The following is a 19,977-nucleotide window of genomic DNA, read 5'->3' on the forward strand; positions in this document are numbered from 1 at the left end:
TGAAACCATTCTGGGTTTCATCATTTTACAACCAATTGGTAAATTGGTTCCACCAATTGTTAATGTTACATCATAATAATATGGTCTTTTTGATGAAACCATTTTTGGTTTCATCACTTTTCATTTGTTAGGTTTAGGTCTGCAAGAATGATGTAACAGATTTGCGATGAAACCAGATATCATTTTCTGTTTCTTAATGAAACCCAAAATTGGTTTCATCATTTTTAGTTATTGGTTTACTTCTAGAGTTGTTATTGGCTGTTGATTTGAATTCAAACTGTGGAGATTGGCGCTATGTTACGTAATCTTATGGTTTCATACAAGTTTCAATTATGCTTATGGTTTCATCACTTTGTTCGTGCTTATGGTTTCATCATTACAAGTGTATGTCTTATGGTTTCATCTATTATTTATTATTCTCTTATGGTTTAATTTTGGTTTCACAATAGGTAAAAAAAGAGATAAGGAACCATACAGGTGCTCATTGCATCATTTGTGCGAGCTAGCAGTGAAAATTAAGGCGTTGATAAAAAACAAGCAACTGCATTTGAAAGCTCTTAAATCATGTCCTTTCTGGCGTTTCTTTGAGCCGTTCTATGATGGCGTAATGAACAAAGATGAGCTCATCAAAAAGACAAAGCAAAGAGTAATAATGTTTTTAAGTACAATTGAAAACAGACTTGATGGTAAGCTCCCGTATTGTTTCAAATTAGCAAGATCAAGGAAAATGATTTTGCGGACAATTCCAGAACATTTTGCTGTGACTTTTGGTTTCCAAATGGTGAATTATGTAGAAGCAGACGACATTGATGAAGATCTGGTTAAAAAGGTTAACGTCTTTGTGGCTAATTATTTTGCTGGAAATAAAAAGACGAAAAAAAACCGATATTGAAAAGCGTATGCTGGAAGCCGCAAATGATGAAACCAGAGCGGATGACTTTGTCAAGTTTTTCGTAATGTTTCTGTTGGTTTCAGTATTTGTCCCTAACAAATGTGGGCAGACTCTCGCAGCAAAGTACTTGTATATGGTGTTTGATATGAACAAGGTGTGCTGGCCGGAAGTCTTCCATGACTATGTACTTGATTCGATAATGACAAACAGAACAGACGTAGAAAATGTTGTTGGTTGTGTAATATACCCTCTGGTAAGTTAAGATTTGTTCTTTTTTTCATAAGTTCAGTATTTTTTTCAATATTGGTTGTTGAATAATAAGCGACTTGTTTTTGATGATTAATTTGAATATTGGTTTTTTTTTTTTTTTGCAGTATTGGTTGGCAGAGATGACAAAGATCGCACAAAGAAAGCATGGGCTAGACAAGTATCCGAGGTTTGCTAGATGGAACCTTAGCAACATCTGTCAACAAGTATTGTCTAACTTCGAGAATCTTGAAGAAAAAACAGAACTTTGGTCTAAGGTAAATATTTACTTAGAAGATTTACTTTTCTGATGGAACCAATTTTGGTTTCATCAAAAATTCTAGCTGAATTTTTGTTTCTTAGATAACTTCGAGGGTTTTATTTGATATTTTTGTTAGACAATATTCGAAATCTTCGAGGGTTTTATTAGATTATTGCTATGAGTTCTTACCATTACTTGTTACCATTAAAAATGCTTTCTTGGTATGTCGTCTGTTTTATTTTAAACGAATTTTGGTAAATATTTTCTTGTTCAGATTTACTTTTTTGATGAAACCAGTTTTGGATTTATCAAATTTTTTAGCTGAAACCAATTTTTCTTGTGTACTGCAGGAGAATATTGGTCACCGAAAGGGATCATTCTTGCTTCAGTATGACGAATCAGAAATGCGCTTGGCTGATCCCGTAGATGAAGTGGAAATTGTTGTGCCAGATGAAGAAAATGAAGTGCCGGTTAAAGTGCAAGATGAAGAAAATGTTGGTGCTAGCAGTGAAGCTAACTCCTTCAAAGCCAAATACCAATTTGCACGAGCATTGATTGAAAAGCTTAGGACCAATACTACATATGTTCTTTCTAAAGAAGAAGAATCACTGCTGGCAAAATATGATGCCGAGGACAGGGAACAACAACTGGTACAAAGATAGATTTGATTTTTCTTAGTAACAATTGAATTACTCGCATATATTACAATTTTCTTATACATTTCATCATTTTTTTGATGAAACCAGATTTGGTTCCATCATTCTTTTGATGGAACCAGATTTGGTTTCATCATTTCAAGTTAATGTTTGTTTGATGAATTGGCCAGTTCTTTTTATTCTTTCAGAAGTTTTTGATTTTTACAGCATTAGGTTTTGACACAGGAAGATGAAAAAAAAATAACTTAGGTATCTTAATATTGCAGGTAGGTTATAACAAGGGATGTTAACATGATAAATGAACAAGAATCTGAACAAGAGCAGGTCATATCTTCTTCGTCGAAGACAGTCACCGATGATGAACAAGAAGGAGATGGTACTGAGTTGACTCCAAATAATATCGAGGATATCAAGGTGGCAGAGCGGGTTGAATCTGAAATGGAGAAAGCTACTTCATCGATGCCAGTCACCAATGATGAACAAGAAGGAGAGGGTACTGAGTTGACTCCAAATACCGTTGAGGATATCAAGGTGGCAGAGCGTTGAATCTGAAATGAGCAAAGCTTCTTCGTCGATGCCAGTCACCAATGATGAACAAGAAGGAGAGGGTACTGAGTTGACTCCAAATACCATTGAGGATATCAAGGTGGCAGAGCGGGTGGAATCTGAAATGAGCAAAGCTTCTTCGTCGATGCCAGTCACCAATGATGAACAAGAAGGAGAGGGTACTGAGTTGACTCCAAATACCGTTGAGGATATCAAGGTGGCAGAGCGGGTGGAATCTGAAATGAGCAAAGCTTCTTCGTCGAAGCAAATTATTGAACAAGAAGAAAACGAAACTCAATTTGTAATTGATGAAGATGTTATCAGGAAAATGGAATACGAATACAATAAGAAAGGTTGTTCGTCGTCAAAGCCAAATGTTGGAAGCGTATACTACTACCCAGCTGTAAAGATGGCGAATGATTTACTTGAGTTAGAGAATGAACAACCTGGATTTGATTTAGGACTGTCGCAGTGTGACAGTCAAGAGAAAGGACAGGGAGAACTCAGTGCTGCGCAAAGGATGAGTAACATGGTTACAAGAATGAGGGAAGACAGAAGGAATTTGGTTCCACCTATCAGAATGCAGGATTACAACACCAGTGTGAAAAAAAGAAGAAAGGTTACAGCTCGTAAGTGCAAGGAGAACAAGAAGGTGCAGGAAGTACAGGGGGTGAAGTTGAAACCAGTTGATAACTTGAAGATCTTGAAAGTACTCAACAGAAATGAGAAACCCCTCGTGACCACTTTTTTCAGAAAGAACAATGAAAGGTAATTGGGAAATAACTGATGTAACCAAGACTGGTTTCATCAAAATTTTGTTCCAAGTTATGCATTGTTTCTCCTTTTTTTATCCATCATTGACTAGCTTTTTAAAAAATAAAATTAACAGGTCAACGGCGTGGGAGCATTTAAATCTTCAATTACATATATCGGGGAAGATGATGGATAATTTGATGAGAGAGGGTGACGTCGCAGGAGACATTATAGAGTTCTACATTTTGAAGCTGCAAAACAACATCAAAAAAAATGAGTTGAAACAAGATGGTTCTCCAAAGTACCAGAGAGCTGTGTTTATAAGCACATTTGCCTATGTAAGTTTACTCCGAAATTCTTTAATGTAAATTTTTTGGCATAAAAAATAGTTGTGGAAAACAAAAAATGATGTTGTTTATATGGTTAATTTTGATGGAACAAAGTTTGGTTTCATCAAACTTGCATGTCTGTAACTAATTAAGGAGCTTTTATCTGGTATTTTGTTTCAGACATGTCACTCATTAGGAAAGAAATGTGGTGCTGTAATAGAAGGCTTCATCGACAAAATGGATTATAGCGTGCGGTTTTTGTTCGTTCCGTTGCTGACATCACTTGGAGATGTAAACCATTGGACATTGCTTTCTTTTGATTTTGAAACCGGGGAATTTTATCACTACAACTCCTTGGCTTCCACGGGAGAGGAATGCAGAAAAAGTGCTGAAAGCATGAAACAACGTATAGTATCAGCATTTGCAAGCACGACGCAAAGCTCCCCTGTGATCAGCAGGCAAGTCAGCCAACAACATACTCTTTGCACAACCCTACATGTTGTGAACAAATAGGGTAAGTTATGTTTGGAAGTTTATAGTTCACATATGCATATGCTTGAAATCATTACATCACTTGTAACCGAATGCTTTACATATAGATACTAATATCAGAACACTCTCAGCTAGTCACTTTGTAACAATTGAGACATTGTTTTGGTTTTTCAGGAACGATTGTGGCCTGCATGTTTGCTATTACATGAAGAGCCTCTTGAAAGGAAACATGTCTACAGATGATATACGAGAAAAGGTGCATAATATGAGACCAAAGTTGGCGTTGAAGATACTCCTTGACAATATAGAATAATACTCGCATGTCGTGCCCGTCCTATTGAACATTCAGTTTTAGTTGAATTTTAAATTACTTTTGAAATGGTTATTGTAATGATGATACTCCTTGACATACAGTTCTCCTTGCAGATTCAAGTTTTAGTTGAAGTTTAAAGTACTTGTGAAATGGTTACAGTTTATATAAAAAACGATTTCGTGCTATTTCAGTTGTATTTCCTTAAAAGCTTATGTCTACAGAAATATGATGTCTCATTTTTATAAAAACTATCCATAAATGTGTCATATATTTGCGGCACCAATAAACAGTAGACAAAACATCATCTACTGTGTTGTCAAAAAATATAGAAGAAAAAGTGACAGTAAAACAATGGTTCCACCAAAATAAGATGAAACCCTTTCTGGTTTCATCAAAAAAATGATGAAACCTGATTCGGTTACACCAAACTATAAAGGCCTGTAAAAATTCTGAAAAACTTAAACTTAATCAAACTTATTATTCTTAGACAAAATATAAAATGAAAACACCTGCAGCATATTAACTTCTAAAACAAAAATATGAAATAGTAAATGAAACACATATTGTAGTCTAGCAAACGAAACTAAGAGTAAAATTCGATGACTTGCAGGAACCACATATTGTAGTCTAGTCGAAATGACTACAAGTTCTCATGAAATCTGACGAGAAGGGCATGTCCGTTTATTATGGGTGGTCAAAACCTTGCAGGAACCACAGGTTCTCATCTTCTTATTGGCAACTGAACCTGTATTAGGAATCCTCTTCTTCTTCGATGGACGTCCTGGTTGTGGTCCATTATTCGGACCAAAAACCATCGATTTCGGCGACACTGTCACGGGCTTTTCGACTGTGGGAACAGGATTGATTGCATGTTTATACGATTCTCGGTAGAACTTTACTGTAAAGTAGTGCTCAACATAATTGTAAGGATCTTCTCCATTCACCATGATGCAACGGACAGCATGGGCACACGGGAAACCGTCAATACGCCAACGGTTGCAAGAACATGTTCTTCTTTTCAAATGACAGTCTGTGTTAATGAAGCATGAACTTCAAACACATATTCCGACGACTTGGTGACTTGGTAGTTACATCCATGCATCTTGTTGTCGTGGAGTAGAGCTTCATATTCTGGACATAGAGTTTGACGCCATTTCATTAAGTTAGCAGAGTCCTCGCGACGTTTACACATTTGGTCCATTAGCTTCACCCTGATCTCATCAACCATGATGGCTATAGGCTTCTCTCTCTTCAACGACCGAACCATTGAAACTCTCAGCAATATTTGAACACAACCTACCATATCGTCGACCCTTGAAGAAAAAACTTGCCCATTTATCAAGAGGAGCTCTACTTAGATAGTCTTGTAACTTCTGATTTTGAACCTTCCTCAACTTATCCCAATTCTCTGAAAATTCTTTATGAGTAGAAGCATACGCACATTTCTTAAACAGTCCCAATACATATTTGTTATAAACTTTGCAACTCTTTGGTAAGCATGTATTGATATTGCATTCCATATGCCAGTAGCACCAACCATGAAAAGCCTCAGGAAAAACAATAGGAATTTGTGTTACCAATCCAATACCTCGATCACTCACAAAAGTAAGCTTTGGTCGCAAAGGAGAAAGGACTTTCTTCAAATTATCCAAAAACCATTTCCAGTTCGCTTCATTCCCGATGAAACCACACCATAAGCAAGAGGGAAGATTTCTGTAACATGAACAGAAAGCATAACACAAGCATAAGATGCGATGAAAACCAAACATAAAAAATGATGAAACCAACATAAAAAAATGATGAAACCAACATAAAAAAATGATAAAAACCTTACCATCATTTCCGGTTAGACCTGTTGCTGCCATCATATGACCAAGGTACTTGCTTTTCAAGTGAGCCGCATCAACGAATAATACAGGACGACAGAAATTGAATCCACGACTACAAGCTTCAAAACAGATAAACATCCTCTGAAATTATGGTCCCTTCTTCAACTTCCAAAACCACGTGAGAACCAGGATTGGTTTCAATCAACTTGTTTTTATACCAGTTCAAGAACATAAAAGATTTCTCGTTCTCTCCCCATGAAGTATTCAGTGCATGCTTCTTACCTGCGTATGCATAATAACGACTAATGTCAAAGCCGAAGTCTCTCGTAAAAGATTCCATAATATGCTTAGTTTTCTTATTAGGATCCTGTTTAATTTCATCAATAATCAAGCTACTAACTAGTTTCTTCGATATCCGTGGCATGTTAACAAATCCACCAACACAAGTATGCTGATTATTTAGTTCCTTGATAATAAAAGGACTTCCTAAACACCATCAACAGACACAGCATATAAATGCCAGTCACATTTCTCCTCTTTGTTCTTATTAGCACAACGTGCACCAATCCTCAACTTCTCATTCCTATATACCATGTATTCATAACCAGCTGCTGCGTGATACTTCTGTAAATCACAACGAACTTGTTCAACACCTCCCGGAAACAACTGTTCAACTCCTTGAAAAAGATGTAACCAGTGAGCAGACTTCAACGGTTCCTTAATTTTATCTGGAACATCATAATCAATCCGTGGCTTCTCAAAAGGTATAATTCCAGAACTTTGTGGCTGGTCATCAAAAGCTATAATTCCTGAACTTATTGAACCAGAACTCTCAGCTTTGTGACTTACGAGTAACTCCATAATCCCTTCTTTATTATACATACTAAATAGAGCCAAACATTGAAGATCAAAATCAGAATGAATGACCTTTTACTGATCATCAACCATGTGAAAAATTTCCATAGAAGGAGGAGAGAATTCACACCAACTTGAGCATATACTAGTCTTCAAATTAGCAAAAGACTCTTGGAGTCCAATACGAAGAGTTAAACAATCTTCTTTGTGACATACAAGTGCGAGAACAGAATCCATAATCTACAGAACAAAATGATGAAACCAAAAACAGTTTCACCAGATGTGAATATCAACAACAAATTTTTTTTTGAAAAACAGTTCCAAAGAGATGGAATCCTTCATAAGAACATCAACACAAACATATTAAATCATATGCTAACATCAATTCAGTTTATTCGACAAGAGTGACTAGCAAATTCACACAAACAAAATCAAAAATCAACACAAAAAAGAGAATTGAATACCTGAAAAGTTGATTGATTCCTTGAAGACGAAGATTAATATGAAGACGAAGATGATCAACACGAAGTTGATTGATTGTTCAGCTGGATTCTTCAATTCGAGATTCAATTTCAACTTGAAAAGCGGAAATATGATTTCAGCTAAACTGAATTGCAACAGATCTCGAATAACGAATTGGATTCTTCTCTTCTTCGAACAACTACGTTTATCTTCTCTTCTTCAAACAACTGAATTGGATTCTTCTACGTATCTCGAATAAACAGATCTCAAAACTTGTAGCTTCTCTTCCGGTTCTTCAATCAAACAAACCTAAAATTGCTCTCTCAATTTTTTAATTGAAATTGGGAGAAGATGATGACGAATCTTTGAATTGAAACGAAAAGAACGAAGAAAACTAGGAAAGAAGAATCACACTTTTTCTGAATCTGATTTGTTCGGTTCAGAGAGAAAAAAATCGTTTTTTCTTTCTTGTTTCCGCCAAACTTTCCTTTGAAAGTGTTTTTATATGCGGAAGGTTAATTTTGGAATTTAGAAATCAAATAAAAACTGAATTTTAAAAATTTTATTTGAATTGGGGTTTTTGTCCCAGTTTTGTTTGAAACGGTTTTTATTTGTTAAAAATAATATGACCGGTTTTTTCTTATCACTAGTTTGTTCACCTAGGGGTTTTGTCACTAGTTTTGAGTGTAATATGGGTTCTTTTCTATTGGGAGGTGTGCAAAAATCCATATAAAAGAAAAGTAGTTGTATACGGATAACAAAAAAAACTACTCCAAAACAATATACTCTAATGGAGGAACGACATTTGTTTTTTTTTCTTTCGAGGATAACGGCAAATGTATTCCAACCAAATAAACAAAAAAACAGACAGTGGGAATATGCTCCCAATTGTGATCATCGGACAACATTCTTTTAGAGACGTTAACTAATAACAGACTTATGACCCTTAAAATAAGTTATAGAGCTTGAACAAACAGGAACATTAACTAAACTAGTAGTAGGCTACCTTCATTTTAAATACTGCTATTTATACTATCAACCAAAAGAAATTGGCTTATAAAGTTTGGCATTTCTTCATTCCAAGTTATAATAAACATGAAAGATTTCCTTATCTCTTTTGCCAATTTATCCGTCACCTGATTCCCATTTCTTTTTGTGAACTCGAAACCAAAAAAACTTTCACAACCCTTCAAAATATCCAAATCTTCCTTAATTATGCTTTGATTCTGCCAGACAGAATTTAGATTTTGATAGGTTTCTCAACTTGAGAAAACCAAAGATAAAACTCTGTTTATATAGATGTGATTACATGACTTCTCACATAAGAAATACAATTACCTTAGCTTTGTGTACAAGACATAACAAACTTAACCAAAGCTATAAACAGAAAAACAATATTTCAACAGGAAATAAAGACTAAGTTTCCTATTCTCTAGCACTCTCCCTCGATTTAAGAGAGCGGTCAGAAACAGTAAGTTTAGAGCGTAGAAAAGAGAAACGATCTCTCGAAAAACGTTTAGTGAAGACATCAGCAATCTGGTCCTTAAAACAAACAAGTAACTGACAACGTGGAACTCTTTCTCGAACAAAATGATAATCGATTTCAATATGCTTAGTACGACCATGGAAGATTGGATTCATAGTAAGATAGGTAACACCAAGATTATCACACCATAAAACAGGAGGAGTGCATACTGGAACTTGAAGTTCTTTGAGTAGAGACTCAATCCACATGAGCTCAGCCGTAGCAATGGAAAATCCCCGGTATTCAACCTTTGTACTCAACTTAGACACAGTTTTATGCTTTATAGCACTCCAAGAAATGACATTCGATCCTAAGTAAACACAAGAGGAAGTACCTTGAAAACTAACTTTCAAAGAAGAAGATGGCCGCATAAGTAAGACCATAAGAGGAAGTACCTTGCAAATAACGCAGAATTTTCTTGGCAAGAAGAAGATGCTTGTCAGTAGGATGTTGCATAAATTGACAGACTTTACTAACTCAGAAACCAAGCTCAGGCCGTGTGATCAACATGTACTGAAGACCTCGAACAAGACTCTGATATTCAGCAGGATTTTGCAAAAGAACCCCACCTTGTGGATTTAGCTCAGTAGAATTAGTAAAATGAGTACTCACAGGCTTTGCTCCTTGCATATTGGAGCGCTCCAATAAATCTTCTATATAACGACGCTGGGAAAGAAACAAACCATCAGGTGTTCTTGTTACTTCAACACCGAGAAAAAGAGACAACTCTCCAAGATCCTTTAGTGCAAATTCCTTGTGTAGAGTGTCAATAAGATGTTGTAAATAAAACGAAGAGGAGCATGTTAATATAATGTCGTCAACATATACAAAAAGATAAGTAACATCAATAGTCGAACGAAGAATAAACAAAGAAAAATCTGATCGGGAAACAACAAAGCCAAGTTATTGTAGAACTACACTAAGACGAGTGTACCATGCCCTTGGTGCCTGTTTGAGTCCATATAAGAATTTATGTAATCGACAAACATGATCAGTTTAATTTGGATCAGTATATCCAGGAGGTTGCTTCATATAAACCTCTTATGTAAGGAAACCGTTGAGAAATGCATTCTGAATATCAAGTTATCGAATAGGCCAGGCAGATGTAAGAGCCAAAGTAAGAACAATACGGATTGTACAAGGATTTATTCCCGGACTGAAAGTTTCTCCATAGTTCTTCCCTTCACATTGATGAAAGCCTTGAGCCACTAGACGAGATTTACGTCGTTCAATAGTTCCATCAGCAAGGCGTTTGACAAGAAACACCCATTTGGATCCTACCATATTCATATCCGGGGTACGTTTAACATAAGACCAAGTGTCATTTTGGATAAGAGAATTATATTGGTCATCCATAGACTTACACCATTTATGATGTTCCTTTACCTGTGAATAACAAGTTGGCTCAAAGAAAGCATCAGTAATGGTGGCATAGTTCGTCTTTGTATGATGAGCGCCGTGGAGTCTAGAAACTACACTTTCTATACTAGTCCGAGACTTAGCTATAAGTAGACTAGAAATCAAGACTTATAGTTTTGGAAACTAAACTTGACAAACAAGCTTGAGATAGCAACGCTTGCGAGTTCGACCGAGCAGTGCTCTAACGATCTTTCAATTTGTCAATTTTAGTGACAAAACTATCAATACATATGGAATACAAAATAAATAAACTTTGCAACTTCTCTTCCACATGCATGATCTCCTTGGTTCTTCAACATTACTCGAAATCTTCGTCACTTCCAAGTACTCCAATGATTCCAAAGGTTGTAAGTTCAACATCATCGTTGTTGAAAATCCGTAGCCATAACAATGAGAAAACAAAAGCTCTCGATCACTGTTACACAATGTCATAGTATTATTACACAACATCAAAGTTCAAGTGTATCACAACTTCGACAACAATACTATGGTGATATGTATTACTCCCCCTTAGTTAATACTCCATCTCATATGGAAATCACTCCCCCTTACATAATGATCCGAAAACCATATGTATTTGTAGTGTGAACTACACATTAATTCTCCCCCTTTTGTCAATAAAATTGGCAAAGGTACGAAAACTAGTGGGATCCTAATGAAATTTCCATAGAGACACTTCATGACCAAAATAAAGTACATATCAACTTTTTTTAAATGCAATCATATAGCCGAAACTAAATGCATTCATCAAGGAGTTTATAAAGATACAAGATAACTCTAATATTGCACAGCCACACTCCCCACAAAGATTTGGCAATTAAGCACAAGTTTAATTAAGAACTCTCCCCCATAAAATGTCATTCTCGAAACAACAACAAGAGCGGCCTTACTTTCACAAGAAAAGAAGGATTTATTTGGACAACACAAATCACATATGAATATGAATTTATATAAAAAAAACTCAATTAAATTAACCACAAGAGAACCCATGATTAATTTAATCAGAAATGCTCAATATAAGAAAACTTACGGAGCCGCACAGTATATACATAAAAAATATGGATCAGGGAAGATCAATACTGCGGAATAGACAAGGATTCATTTTATCTTTCATCACTATTTGCATAATGATATACAATAGACTTAATATTTGTAAACAAAAGTTTTATCCTTTCTTCCATCAAATAATGACATAAAAGGCTTTAACTTTTGTTTGTCAAAAGTTCATTCAATCTTTTATCAATACTTGCATATCGACATACGACTAGACTTAACTTTTGACCATGTATGGGACAATCACAGTTCACACATGCAAACACACATATCCCATAAAAAATTGCAATATATAAAACCATAAAGATTAATACTGCAAATATTATCTTCCAAACAAACTTTAGAGTTTAAACAAATAAATCTAAAAACATTGAAGATGAAAAACATTGGACATAGCTATGTGTAATCACAATAATGGCTATTCCAAACTCTAGTTATTCTTCTTAAAAAACACAAGAATAAAATTCTCATAAGAAGTTTTCCTAGGCAAGATACACAACTTTTAGAGGACATGATTTGAAAAACATTAAACGCGGCCAGCAAGTAGAGATTGAACATGGACGAGCTCATCAGTTGCTTTCTTCAGTTCGTTTTTCAGAAAATCAAGATTCCTTGTTGAAATTCCAAGATGTTCACTTACGACCTCAAAATATCGAAGAAGATTTCCTACCAGTTGTGATGACATTTGAACTGGTAGTTTGTTTTCATGATCAACAACATGATAGCAGGTTATAAAAAAAAAAAATCTCGTGAAACTTGATAGTCTTGACCTTCTTAACTTTGTCTTCCTTATTGCTTCCATCCATTGTGCATAAAAAAACAGGCGAACCTTTTTGACGTTCTGGAACATGTATGTATCAAGAGGGAGCATGATACACATATATATATATGAGAGTGTTTCATAGGAAACTCTAGAGAAGCTCGTATACGTTTCGTACAGGTCAGGTGTTCATACACAGCGATTACAAACTTGGTACATGACCAAGAGAGTGGTGGAGCCAAATTTAGACGAGGTATTGAAAAATTCACGGACCCATTCTAAACAAAAAGGTGACATTCTTTGTTCAAAGGAACAAATAGAATTGTTGAAAATCAAGAAAATCAAACAAGGAATTTTTCAAGAGTAAACAAACAAAAACATTACATCGTGTAAAGTACTGGAGAAAGGCTCAACAGTTTTATGATCATTGTTCTTGTAAAGGCAAATAGAATATAACGACAACTACTTTCTCAAGACACAAAGGCTTTTTGAGAATTACGAGCATCCTTCCATAATATATGAAGGATGTTATATTGAGTAGTCATGTTGTATTTTGATGAGCATTTTGCTCATCAAGAATATTGACTTCTTCTCTCTTTCCTTCATAAAGATTTTCAGAAAAACCATTATGATTAGTTGAAAGAGATTTAACCAGAGGGGAACAAGGAATACCTGGCCCTGCTGTTTTCCTTGCCTTTTTGATGATCCGTTTGAGTTTGTTTATACTAATTTTGAGCTATGAGACTCGATTATTGATATAAATGAATTCTGGAGTAGACACCTCTGGTTCACAGTATTTTTCAGGGAGAAGAGGGGAATTTGACTTTTTTTTCTTTCTCCTATGCCTTTTTCTCCTTTCAGAGTAATTTTAAGAGTCAGTTTCCCTCCGGACATTCTTCCTTCTACAATTATAGGCACTTTTTGTCTTAAAATCACAATCTAGAAATGACTCATCACAACATTTCTTTTTACTGCAGACATTGCCTTTTACTCCAGTAATATGAGAGATAGGTTTAATTACTTCTTTAGACATCCATGCAAGAATGTTGTGAAGTTTCTCATTCCTCAGTCGAAAACGACACCTTCGTTCAAGATGTCCTTTATTTCAGCAATAATAGCAGTTAAAGGAATTGTTCTTGATTGTTCTCACGCGAGTTAAATTTGAAGGAGTGCAATCCTTGTTCTTAAGACCGTCTTCTGCTTGAAATTTTTTTCACACGAAGAGTTTTCATTAGCATGAACAAAATTAATCTTACCAGTACTTGGAGCGCCTATTCCCTTATAGCCCAGACCACGTGTATCACGATGTTTTTTACATGCTCCAAGCATAGAAGTTAATTTTGTGGAGCTAGAATTGAATATTTTCAGATTCTCTTCCAGTGATTTTACCTTATTAAGAGCAACAGCGAGATCAGTCTCCAAAAAAATTTTTTTGACGAGGAGACTGAGTTCCCTGTCATTAAAACATTTTTGTTAAGAGCCATATCTTGCTTCAAATTCTGCAAGTCTTTCTTTCAACACAAAGAGATTTCGAAGGAGTTTGTCACACTCGGACCTTTTTGAGCGTAAGTCTTCTTCTCGATCTTTAACGGTAGATTGTAAAAGTTTATATTTACAATCATAACCTTTAAAGAGTTTTCTCATCTTTTTGTTTTCTTGACAGAGAGGTGCTAAATATTTTCTCAAGCAAGTTGTTGACTTCTTTTCTTTCAAATCATGGTCAAAGAGCTTGATATATTGAGAGACTTCCTCATCAATAGTTTGTCCTTCTTCTGAATCGCTCTCATCTGAAAGATCATCCAACTGTTCATCAAGGCACTTTTCCCAGTTGAAATCAGATTCAGACACAGAGGCAGAAACAGGTGATTTCTTAGATGTCTCAGGATTTTGAAACATCTCAAGGGAACTCTGATCTGGTGTTGCGTTATCAGAGAGATTACTGTCCATATAGTCAGATTGCTACAAATACAGACTTATAAGGACTTTAAACGTGTTTGCCTGCTCTGACACCAATTTAAAAAGTGGGGGTACAACAACCTCACCCAATAATTCGCTTAGCAATCTGTATGGACTAACTCCAATATACTTTTAAGAGAATCAACTAGGTAGTCATACTCAATCTTAATAAAAAGTATGTCAAAGAGTTATATCTCAATTTCTCGATTCAATACCTACTCAAACAAATAGAAATCTGCGAGTCTAATTGAACACAAGAGAAATTAACTTGAACGGTACCAAAGACCAATGTTCAAGGATCAATCAATTTCAATCAACAACCAAAGGTCGGATTTCCTAATTGATTGATTCAGCACACAACCTGTGATATTTCAATTATATAACAAAATATAATGCGGAAAAGAAATAACACAGACACCAGAAGTTTTTTTAACGAGGAAACCGCAAATGCAGAAAAACCCCGGGGCCTAGTCCAGATTGAACACACATTGTATTAAGCCTTTACAGACACTAGCCTACTACAAACTAACTTCGGTCTGGACTGTAGTTTAACCTCAATCAATCTCACACTGATCCAAGGTACAGTTGATCTACTTACGTCTATGATCCCAGCAGGGTACTACGCACTTAATTCCCCTAGCTGATCTCACCCACAACTAAGAGTTGCTACGACCCATAGTCGAAGACTTTAATAAACAAATCTGTATCACACATAAAAGTCTACAAGAATATATAAATATGTCTCCCACAGAAATACCTACGAGTTTTGTTCCCTCTTTTGATAAATCAAGGTGAACATGAACCAATTGATAACCCAGACTTATATTCCCGAAGAACAGCCTAGAATTATCAATCACCTCACAGTAATCTTAATCGAATAGCGAAACAAGATATTGCGGAATCACAAACGATGAGACGAAGATGTTTGTGACCACTTTTCTATCTTGCCTATCGGAGAAATTAATCTCAAGCCAATCTTACGATTGTACTCAAATACGATAGAAACAGTTTGATCAGATCACGCAACTACAGCGAAAATAGTTGGGTCTGGCTTCACAATCCCAATGAAGTCTTCAAGTCGTTAACCTACAGGGTCTCGGTAGAAACCTAAGGTTAAAGGAGAATCGACTCTATCTTATACAACTAGTATCACACATGAGGTGTGGGGATTAGGTTTCCTAGTTTCTAGAGTTCTCCTTTATATAGTCTTCAAATCAGGGTTTGCAATCAATGCTACCTTGGTAACAAAGCATTCGATATTCATCGTTAGATGAAAACCTGATTAGATTGAAGCTAATATCTTTTAACCGTTAGATCGAACTTAGCTTGTTATACGCAATGAAATGCATGTTCATTTAGGTTTGTGTAACCGTACCTAAACGTGTACACCTAGTTGGTTCAACAGTAGTTAACCAAATGATTAGCCATATGAGCACTTTCATATCAACCATATTCATCTTCACATAACTAGCTCAAATGACTCAAAAGAACTAGTTAGAGAGTTGCTCAATTGCTTAGATATCATAGAAGTATACAAGACACAATCGAAGCAAAACGATTTTGATTCACTCGAATCGATTCATGAACTTTATAGCCACGGTTTGCAAATATGCATTCCTTAGTTTATATAAGTTTAAGTTCACGAATAAACCGTTTTTATAGAAAATAACCCACTCAAGTATGCATACCGGTATGCATACTTAAGTACCCGGATTAAGTTTGTTTTCAGTTCACAAACTCCGGCAGAAATTCATGGGACGTGAACTTCCGACAGTACGCTTACAGGTACGTGGACTTTAGTTTCGGTTATCCTGAGCAGCAAAGTACGCATACTTTGGTTCAAGGATTATGGACTTACACACGTATGAGTTCACATACAATGTTTATATCCATTCAAGGTTATATATTCTAAACTCTCATTTCAATCATTGAAACATTCTTAGAGGATGTTAAATAGAGGTTACTCACACACTATTCTTCATCAAAGCGATTTTCAAGATATTGAAATAATCAGCATGACTTTCGTTACTTGTAAAGATGAACTTGGCCAAAGCGAAAGCTTACCAACACATATTTCGAGAAATAGATAAGCGAGATAAACTTGGCTCGAAATAGCAAATGTGTATAATGGAAGTCTATATAGCAATACGATTTTTGTCTCAAGATACTAGATATACTTTTGAGTGATAGATAAGTTCAAGTCTCTACATATCTTTTAGTCGATGAAGTTCCACCAGTTCCTTGAGTAGTTCTTCGTCTTTGTATGATGAACGCCGTGGAGTCTAGAGCTCAACTACACTTTCTATCATAGTCTGAGACTTAGCTATAAGTAGACTAGAAATCAAGACTTATAGTTTTGGCAACTAAACTTGACAAATAAGCTTGAAATAACAACGTTTGCGAGTTCGACCGAGCAGTGCTCTAACAATAACAAACTTAACTAAAGATATAAACAGAAAAACAATATTTCAACAGGAAATAAAGACTAAGTCTCCTATTCTCTAACACTGCCAGACCATATTGAATCCTTTCCATCAACAAACTTCAGTATCTTCTCAAAGTCTCCTTCCATCCAAAAATTCATGAAACCTTAATGCTTTTGTTTTTTCTGGACATGCAGTTCTGAATATTCCTGACTTAGGTTTAGTTGTATCTCCTACACAATTCCTTAGAATTAGTCCAAATCCAGCATTTAAATCAGAAGAAATCCATGAAGCATCAAAATTGAATTTATCGCAGTTCAAAACTGGTTTCATCCAAGAAGTTATTGGTTCGGTCAAAAAAATATCTAACCTATGAATTGGTACACCTCCAAACAAACTGGCACCCCTTGTTCCTTTCAATTCGAACGCATTAGAGCAGTTCCTATGGACTCAACAAACATGAAGTTTGCTCATTTTGATCCCACTATGGACTCAACAAACATGAAAAATAGAGGGGAAAACCAAAAAAATTGTTGGTTTGTTGAGTGAGACGGAAGAACAGGAGCGCGCTTGATGGAAACCCGACGGTTATAGCAAACACGCTGGCGTGTGAGCCAGAAACGCTGGTGTGTGTCCCAAACTCGCCAGTTTTTCCACCACACGCCAGCGTCTCTCTGGTGAACCCTCCAGCGTGTGAGACTAAACCGACAATGACTACTTTCTAATCTCGACATCCAATGGATGTTATTCCTTTTTCCCTCTCAAACAAGTTCAACTATGCTGAGCACAAGGAATTCGAGTTGAAGATAGAAGCATCTAGAACCAGGGACGTGGCATTCCTATAAAGCAACAAAGGAAAAGTCGTCTTTCGCGAGAACAATACTACGGGGATTGTAAGCTAAACAAGCTACTCTCCTTGAACACTTCAACAATGAATGCACGACAACTTGTTGTATGGACTAAGGAAATGGATATGGCGGAAGAACAAGTCCCTCAACAAACTGGCCAGTATGAGAATGTGGAAGAAGACGAAGAAGATGATGCCTCAGAAGAAAACGAAGATGAATACAGTCTTGATAACTGATTTTAATTCTTGTTTACTAGCTAAGTTTAAATATAATCGTTTAGTTAAAATTAATTTTAATATAATTGCCTTAATTTTAATTTTAAGTGTAGACGTTTAGTTAAAAACAAACAACTTTAAATTAAATAACACATTAATTAAAATAAACAACACTAAATTGAAAAATAACATATATCTGCCTCTGCCATGCCCTCGCGCATCGTCTGTTGCTCATTTTAAAACCCAAAGGTGCTTAGTTAGATCTTATCTTAGTTATCCATAGATTCCCTGGTTTTGTAGTCTGTCAGTGGCAAGTATATATTCTCTTGTCGGACATCCGTGCTTCACCACAAGATTCGGTCTCAAATCTTCATCTGGAAAACTAGTCTAGGTAGGGTCACGTCTGGTTTCTTCAATGACCATGTTATGCAGAATAATACAAGTTAGCATAATTTTGTTCATTTTTTGAAGATCAAAATAGCGTGTCGGCCTAGCTATGATGGCAAACTTCTTTTTTAGTATGTCAAAAGCACGTTCAACATCCTTTCGACATTTCATTTGTTGGGTGTTAAAGTACTTCATATCCTTCGAAGTCGTCGGTCCAAAACCTACCTAACTATAAGCTTAAACCATAGTTGACCATTCTGGATAGATTCCGTCTACTAGATAATAACCCTGAGTGTAGTGATGACCATTGATGGTGAAATTACAGTGCAACGCGATCCCATTCTTACGATCTTCAAACAATGGTGATTTATACTAAAACGTTGAGATCCTTATTTGAACCTCCAAAAAAAGCATGCCAAAAACAACAATCATAAGTAATTGAAGCTTCCAAAATTACAGTTGTTTTTGGATAATGACCTTTATATTGTCCTACCCGTTCAACCGTACACGCATGCCACGTGCAGTGCATGCAGTCAAGACTACCTAGCATTCCTGGAATACCCCTCGCGGTGTTTTATGCAGTTATTCTTTGAACATCTTCCTGAGTGGGCTTTCTTAAAAAGGTTGGACCAAAATGATCGACTATTGTTTCGCAAAACAATTTGAGATATCTAAAGGCGGTTGTTTTCGCTATACAGATGTAATCATCCATGGAATTCGCTGGTACTCTGTAACATAGTATACGGAGGGCAGCAATGACCTTTTTTTCGGGACTAAAGCCTCGTACATGTCGTGCATCATACTGATAATTAAATAAAGGTTGTACCTGACAAAGCTCGGCAATAATCCTTTGCGTAAAGTTGCGGTCCATGCGGAATCGTCGCTGAAAATCCTCATCGGAATAGACACAATCATGATTAAAATAATCATGCATCATCTTGTCTTGGTAAAAATATCGATCTCGCCACGTCCATCTTCTAGTCGTAACTTCATATGGCTCTAAAGGCTTTGATATGATCCCGGTTTGTAATTGTAACATAATATTTCTCCTTCTTCTATCTTGAATTGCATCTTCATACATTTGACGCAAAAAATCCATACACATTTCTTCCTCTTCTTCATACAACATTTCATCCATCTCCATATCTTCCCAGAAGAACCAAAATCAGGATTCTTCGTTGAAAATCGAAAGCAATTGAAATTAAGAAAAGATTGATCGGATGAAAGATTGTTGTGAATTTGTGAGATTAAACTCGAGTTGTATTTATGAAGGTAAAAACTAGCCGTTCCGGTGACAGTTTAAAAGTAGCCGTTGGCGGTTCTCCTGCGCACGCCAACGATTGACCTTCAAGCGCCAACGACGACACTTCGACCTGGCGCTTGACGGTCAACCGCCCACTTCTTTTCCATAGTGTGAAACCACATTTGACCATTCACCTGGCTCAACAAAAATTTGGTTTTGTACATTTCCATAGGAATTGCCCTTGGTATGCCACCGTGCACTTGCCACAGTGCTATCCCGCACGACCTTGCGGGAAGCCATCCCGCTCAAGCGGCTTCTTTACCGTTAGATCATACTAAAATCCAGATCTAACAGCCTTGAACCTTTTAGGGAAAATGGTGGGTCCTTTCCTGAAAGTGGTGGGTCCTTCCTGAAAATGACAGGTCATTTTCTGAATGTGAATCTAACCATTGATTTGATCATCTAACGGTAAAGAAGCCGCTTTTGCGGGAAGCCATCCTGCAAAGTCGTGTG

Source organism: Papaver somniferum, chromosome 5, assembly GCF_003573695.1.
Source record: "Papaver somniferum cultivar HN1 chromosome 5, ASM357369v1, whole genome shotgun sequence".
Lineage (NCBI taxonomy): Eukaryota > Viridiplantae > Streptophyta > Magnoliopsida > Ranunculales > Papaveraceae > Papaver > Papaver somniferum.